Here is an 8,263-nt window from a genome sequence, read left to right as displayed (position 1 = left end):
GAAGTTATGGGTTCTTGTGGTAAATTTGTTCCTCATGAGGAGAGGCATCTCTGTGCAAAGTTTCATGTCTCTACGACATACAGGGCATGAGATATGCCCATTCAAAGTTTGTAGTTTCAATCGGTTGCTATAGCGCCCCCCTTTGGCCAATTGATGTAATATTGCTTCATTCGCATCCTCCCATGACCCTCTACCACTGTGCCAAATTTCACATGGATTGACCAAGTCAGTGAGGAGAAAAACGTGGAACAGACATACAGACACACCCACAGACAGAGTTTCCATCATTATATAGTAAGATTAAATTATTAATTATTATGATGTATGAATGAAATTTAGTCAATGCAGCATTCACACATTTATTGGCCACTTTGCGGAAGTGCAAAAAGCTGTAAACACTGACATATTATCACTTCATAAAGTTGTTATGTGTTAGAAAACAATTGCCTTTACACATCCAGCAGAAATGTAGCGACATTAGCATTCATTTGAAGTCACGCCCTGGCCACCATGATGATGTAAATTTAATACTCTACATTTTGGTCCGTTTTGGTGTCTGCCAACCTCTGGGGGAAATATCTGGCTCTTTAGCTGCTAAGTGCTCCAGTGTTATGGTTTGGTGTTGCTAACTTTGTCTGATATTTGGTGCTGGAAAGGTATAGCATACAGTGGATTTATCAGGACTGGAAATAGCTGCCATCTGTTGCTGGAGACAAGGTTCATATGGTTCAACAGCTGCCGGCTGCATCCATAGACTGCATAAAATAAACAACAGTGATGTAACCAATTGGTTTGTGGACTCCCATTTTGAAGCTTTGAATTTGGCATCTTGGTTTTTTGGAGACAGAAGTGACCATATTTGGGCAAGAGGCTGGCGCTGTGGAGGAGCCAGGGGTGGATATGACTGTGAAGCCAAGGACACTATCAGCAGACAGCCTGTCAATCAAAGTGGCCTGCCCTTAATGAAACAGAAAGTTAAGCCTTTAAAAAATGTAAAAATGTTAGTTATAGTTAAATCACTGTACAGTTGTCAAGAAGGGGAAATTGTAAAGACCAAAATTTGCACCAGGGTGTTAACATGTTATTTTATGCTGTAAAGTTGAGCATTTTAACATGGGGGTCTTTGGCTTGGTTCTAGAGCCAGCCTTTAGTAATAGAACTGCAGTTTTGGTACTTCCATGTTGGCTTCATTTTTCAGCCCTTGAGGTAGCTGCAACACCTAAACAATGAAAAACTTTAAAGGCGCTGTATGTAAGAATGTGGCCAAAACGGTTACTGCACTCAAATTCAAAATACTGCCGCGAGTCGTGTCCGCCCCCCCTCCCCTACAGATTCGAGGTAGATTCGCTGGAGACTGATTTGTTTGCCCACAGGCGGCTGCCGTGGCAGGGCTGCGTCGCCGCATCCTTGATCTTCGGTTTTCCAGCGGACCGTTCGAGCAAGTCCGGCTTCTCTGCTGCTAACGCTGCTGCCGGGATACAGCTGAGGAGACTGCTAATGCTATGTACTGGGACACTGCTAATGCTGCTTGCCTTGCTGCTGTAGCTCAGTCGTAACTTTAACTGATGCTGAGACTCTACTGACTGCGTGACTGGTAGACGGCGGTGGGTGGCGCAACAGGCCAAAACACAAATTCAAAACATAAACATGATTTGCAGACCGTAATTTTTTTTTTAAAATGCGAATATTCTGGCTGTACTATTGTTGTCGGTGAGATCAGTATGTTATATGAACATTATTCCTTAGTCTCTGTGACATATTAGGATGATTTTACGACTATTTGCTTTAGATTTCTTACATATAGCTCCTTTAAAATACTTCATGAAGCTGAGGGGAAGTGCACAGTTGGGTGGCAATACTCTACGGGTTTTTATTTTTTCCTCTTTCACATTACGCAGTTATTTGATCCATTGAAATATCTAGAAATATTGATTAGTTCAGTTTTTTAATTTCAGTTTAATTTAACTTAATTTAACTAGGTTTATGGCTATAGGAGTGCCATTAAAGAAACTGTGAAAGAATAAGAAAACAAATGTGAAAATATAAAGAATAAATAAGGTATAATAAATGAACAAATAAAGACTCAAGTAAATAAAAAGTAATTATTTTATACTTAAAAATAAAGTACAACTGTCCTTCCCTAGTTTAAGCCACTACCATACTCACAGTGCACATGTGTAAGTCCAAGTTGGGTCTACTTCCTGTTGTCAGCCTGGGTAGGAAGGCCCGCCCAAAGCCATTCGATTGACAGCTTGGCCCATCAAGGAATAGCATAAGGAACCAAAATAAGGAAAAATATAGGAATAGGAATAACTAACTAACTAAATAAATAAATACATTTATATAAATAACATTTTTTGTTATTTGTATTTATATTTTCATATTTATTCAATTCATTCATTTATCAATTTTCTGTAACCACTTGTCCTGTTGTGAGTTGTGCGAGGGCTGGAGCCTTTCCTAGCTGACATTGGGTGAGAGGCGGGGTACACCCTGGAAAGGTCACCAGACTATCACAGGGTTGACACATAGAGTCAGACAACCATTCACACTCACATTCACACCTACGGTCAATTTAGAGTCACCACTTAACCTAACCTGCAGGTCGAAGCCAGAGTTCCTGCAGAAAGCTCACATTGACATGGGGAGAACATGCAAACTCCACACAGAGGAGCTCCCCCACCCTGGGTTCGAACCAAGAACCCTCTCACTGTTAGGCGATAATGCTAACCACTGCACCATATATTTATGTAATATTATAATTATTTCTCCGTACATGTCCACATGTATTTTCTTATTATTTTAAAGTTTCACTTTTTTTTTTTTTTTATTATGACCCTCCTGTTACTCTACATCCACCTAAAATATTGTGTTCTAAAATGTTCTTCACTCCTTCCTTTGTACCATCCTATACCAATCCGATCCTACACGAAGAACCATAACTTGTTTTGATTTTTGATAAATAAACTGTTTAATATGGAAATACAGCATACTGCCTTTTGAAATTACTGAATATTTCATTTTAAAAAACACTCCTCAACTACATTTCAGGAATCACTGTCAAATTGTCAGCCTTCTGTTATGAGTAAAAAAATAAATAAAGAGCTGGAAATTAACTGTCACCTCCTATTGACAACACAGTCTTGGTGTGTTATTACAAGAGTGTTGCAAATAATGAAATGTTAGGTGCACAATGACTTCCAGCTAGGGATCTTCATGAAGAAAAACAGCAAATAATATAAACAAAAATGTGCTGTTACCAGAAAAATACATTTTAATAGTTATTTTCCATTTACAAGACTACCTTCTTGTTTGTGACAAAATGAATGCATTATTTAAAGCAAGGCTATGTCACTTTCACGGCTGTGCTGTGTCCACAAGTGACAATAATGGGATGAGGATGCATTGTACTTCCCTACATTTCCATTCATTTCTCTTCAGTCAGCTGCTTTGAAGTCCAACCAAAATAATGTCTTATCATTCATTTTTGTAGTTAAAAAAAATTATTGTTAATAGTATTATTAAAAGGAGAAAAAAAAGAAAAAGGTCTTTCAGCAAACATCAGAAATGCTCCTTTTCGTCTCAGCCGGCTGGTGTTTGATTGACATTTATGAGGCTATTTTGTTATGGCTTCATTCAGAATGTCCCACGACAAACATCACACAAAATTTAACACGACTCGGATAATTATGAATATTCTGATTTCAAATGATTGACAGTTATTTTCAGCTGAGAAAGGAAGGAAACATCCCTTAGAAAAGCTGAGTAAACTTTCTTTGTCTGTATCACAGCTGTCTTCACAGACGTCCCGCTCCCCCGAGGCATTCTTATTTATGCTGAAGTTTGTTCCCAGCAAGAAACATACAGATTCAGTCCGCCTGTACAGTACTTGTCTCCAACTGAGTGGGAGATTCGTCCTGCTTCTAAATCAATGACCAATTCAATTTCATGCACCATGCTGACATTTAACCAACAGAGCCAGAAAGGTTAATGGAATTCCATATGTACGCACAGACGGCCGGTACAATGGCTGATTGTATCGCAATGCTACTTAGCAGAAAAGCCAAACTAAAGGGTGAAAATCCTCCTCCAGCTAAGCCCTATATCAGCACTTTCTCACACAAGGCACACTGGATGAGAGTGCATTAGATTAGTTTCTTTGTCTGTCTGTCTGTCTGTCTGCCTGTCTACCGTCTACCTTTTCACCCACTACTCATGTTTGGTTTTCAAATCTCTGCCTCCCTGACTGCCATTTTTCTTCAGACTCTCCTTGCCTCTTTGTTGGTCTTTGCTCATCTTTCTTTAACTATTTTTCATCCTCTGTCTCTTTGTTTTCTTCCTATCATTCTTCCCCACTGCCTTTCTGTTTGTCTGTCTGCTTGCATATCTGCCCGTCCTTGTACTCAATCTGTCTGTCTGCCACCTTCCTGCCTCTCCTATCTGTCATGTCTGTGCAGCACCACAAGAAGACATAACACCCACCCTATTATGATCCAATCATTCAACCAACCTCCTCCTCCATCCTTCTTTCTCCTCTCCAGCTTTACTTCTCTGCTATATTACAGACTTTCAATAAAGCAACAGACTCATGAGAATGTCTCTGATCTCCCGGTTACACCTGATGTAATTTCAGCTCCAGCTCACTAGGATGGCTTGAATCAGTATAGCGAGATGGAAGCAGTGTTTGCTGCCAACGTTGTCGAGCCCCAGCAGCCCTGGTGATGAGAGCGGGGTAGACACTGGGTCCTGGCTACTGTAATGCAGCCGGACAGCTTATACAAAAACACAATTACCTCAGCACGAGGGAGGGGTGCTCGCCCTGTTGCTCTGATCCACTGGCTGGCTGGAGAATGGACAGGACACGGCCAATAGAGTGTGAAGGGGGGGTTACACACAACCACAAGGGATATACGCATTACTGGGGGTTAAAGTGGCCATTTAGCAATACTTGAACGTTGGTACAAGCTCGAGATGTGTGTGATGTGATGTGCTCCCATGGTTACCCATCATGCAACAGTGGATGGAGAAGGCCAATAAATCAACACAGGAAACACAGCTTGCAACAAGTGATTACGAACCTGGAGCTTAGTTAACAAGTTGCAAGTTGAGATTTACTGCTAGACAAGAACAACACAAATAGGACCAAGCGGGCTGAATACTATTTGTTTCTATATTTCTTTTACTTTACTTCGGGGTAGAAAATCCTTGCATCAATAAAACTGAATCAAACAGTGCTGAGCAAATGCTGCCTCATTGGGTTCATTTTTAGCCACCTCAAAAAAGGCCAACCAAAAAAATCAATATCAATTTTTAGAATATTTTAACTGCTTTAACTCGTCGTTAGATAGCCCTTTCTGACAGATTTCACTGACAAACAGTAATTTTACTTAGCATAACTGGTCTACTGCGGCTTTGATTGGTAAGTGTGTAAGGTAAAGTGGAGCATATATTTAGATATACCGTACACTTAAACTAATATTGTTTTTGTGGGTGGCTAAAATACATTTTGATGGGTCAGACCACCGTGTTTAACTTTATATCTTTAAATGTTACAGCTAAGGCTGAAAACGACAAGAGAAATCAACAAGTTTGCTGATCTTACACAAATTCACAATTTAAATTTACAATTTAAAGTTACACTACATACAACTAGTTACCCTTATTTGAGTAAGTAATGTTTCTTTACAAATTACTCTGTGTAGAGTAATAAGTTACTTATAGCACTTCTTTTACATTACTTTCACCAAAGAAAAAGAACAAATAGGCATTTTAAATGGATGAGGGTCATGTTGTTTCACTGCAGGTATTTAAAGCACAGCAGCTCCAGTTTATTACAGTTAATTTTAAATCCACCGTGCACAGGTCTGACCCATTCACGCATTCACATACAATGATTACCACTTTGTATTAAAATGAAAAAAATGATAAAGAATAATTAAATAGCCAAGACCTTTTTAAATCAATGAATAGCCTTGGATCACAGAGAGGGTCAGGCAGAGAATCAAAGTCTGAAAATTATGAGATAGGGATCAATATTTGTAGGCCTATGATTTAAAACATGAAAAAAAATGTTGAGGTTGGCACAACAAAAGGAATGGCGTGTAAGTCAGTCACTCTGACAAGCACAAATTAGCACTACAAAGCTGGAGGACTCACCGGCCAGTTCCTGGTGTGCTAACAACTGCATGGTGGATGTGAATTGAAACACATCCAACTTATACTAACATCACCCAGATGTGCCAATCATCACGAAGATGGCAAATTTTTTTTAAAAATAAACGGAGCCATATCCCAGGTGCTTTTAGGCAGCCTTAGGACGCAGGCTGAATGGGATATGTTGTACGTTGTTATATTAATGGAAACACACTGAACATGATAACACAAAGTATGGCATGACCCAAACGCTCTGATCACCAGCACCCTTCTGTGATGTCGTCTGGAGTGACATGACAAGACACATTAATCTTTCCCCAGGGGATGTTTTTTTCTGGTGGCACACTGGTGGAAGTGGAGTGGTGTGGATCAGTGTGAATGAATAAAAAATGAAAATAGCAAGCAGTTAATTTTGCAAGGTAAAATCATAACAGCAATAAATCAAATAATAACCCATAATAACAATAAGAACTCAGAACAATTAAAATATTGTAATTCTTAATTAAGGTGTTGTTCCCCTTTAAAATTAGCTTTCCCTTGTAATGAAATACATCAGCAATAATAATCAGACAATGAAGTATATGATAGTAACAGAATTAATTTTGCTGCCTAATGAGCACTTTTACTTTTGATACTTTTTGTTGAGAATAATTTTGTACTTTTTGTATTTGTTAACAACATGATATTGCTACATGTACTTTAGTTGCAGACCTAAATACTTCTTCCACTGTAATTCACATTGATTATAGATGCCACAAGCGGCAGGTGTAGCTGCTAACAGTTCAGTGTCACAAGTTATACCCTTAATCTTTAAACTCATATTGAAACCACTGATATAGTTGTTGTCAGTCACGACTTTCATCTGCAGTAAAGACTAAAGACACTTCTGCTAAACTAAAGAATTACACAGAATTTCGTTACATAATTAACAAATAAAGTTTCAGATTCACTTCCCTCCTTCTCCACGGAGCCCACGCTCGAGTTCTATGGCATACTTGCCCACACATATGACCTTTCCATTTCTCTGTTGCGCTCACGCTCTGGCTGTATCTCCCTTGCTCTCTTTCTGCCTCTCTCTGAAGATTTGGTTTAAATATGTTAAAATGGCAATATTATCAAATTAAGTTTTCATCCCTTTTTGAGACTCTTCAGAAGGAGGGCTGCAGAACCAGTCCAGCTGACCTGGGTTGACCCTTTCACATGGACTGCTCACATATATCGTTGTCACTGTATATGTCTGAAAGGGGTATTGGTGATCACTGAGCAGCTGCTTTCCTTTTTCCCTAAACAAACTGTGGGAAGGCATTCAAAGAGGCGGTATGGGGGCCTCAATGCCTCATAGTTGTAAAGTTCTGCTAAATGTACCGATTTGAATAGACTGCAGATGAATGTGCACTCCCTGCTTTACAAGTGTATTTTATAGCTTCATTAAGGGCAGTGGCCTTTGAGTGTCTGATTAGTCTAACAAATGTTTGTGAAGAATCAGCTTGACAGTGGCATGTACAGGGCATATGGAACAAGTGGTCTCCACTGCACCTTTAGAGAGCATAACTTCACATAAGCACTGACAGCATGCCAAATCGATTGTGAAAACCTGTAAAACATTCATACAAACGCTTGCATCAGAAGTTATAGTCATGCCCTCTGTGTCAAACTGGATCTGTTTTCACTGCCTTCAGTTTGACGAAAGAAATGTGCTGCTGCTTTTTAGCCAAACTAATGACATCAGTGATCCTTGACTTTTCCTCTAGTGCCGCCATGAGGTCGGTGTTTTTGTGTTTCAGTGAAAACTTTCAACATGTTTTAGATGGACTGACAAGAAATTTGGTACAGGCATTCATATCCCTCTCAGAATACGTTTCAGTCATTTTACTGATCCTCTAACTTTCCATCATCAGCACAAAACTTTAATTTGCTCAGTACTTTGGTTGATGACCAAACAGTGACAAATGTCATACGAGCCGTCGCTAATTAATTAGCTGTTGCTAATTAATTAATGCATGAGTAACTTGATGGCAGGTCAAAATAAAACTTGGCTGTTGTCAGGCTTGCTTGGAAGCTGGTGTCTGTACTCGGAAAGAACTCCCACTCTTTAACACGGCTGTACAAT

This window comes from Epinephelus moara, chromosome 8, assembly GCF_006386435.1.
Source record: "Epinephelus moara isolate mb chromosome 8, YSFRI_EMoa_1.0, whole genome shotgun sequence".
Classification (NCBI taxonomy): Eukaryota; Metazoa; Chordata; class Actinopteri; order Perciformes; family Serranidae; genus Epinephelus; species Epinephelus moara.
The sequence above is the reverse complement of the archived record's forward strand: the minus strand, read 5'-3'. Positions refer to the sequence as shown.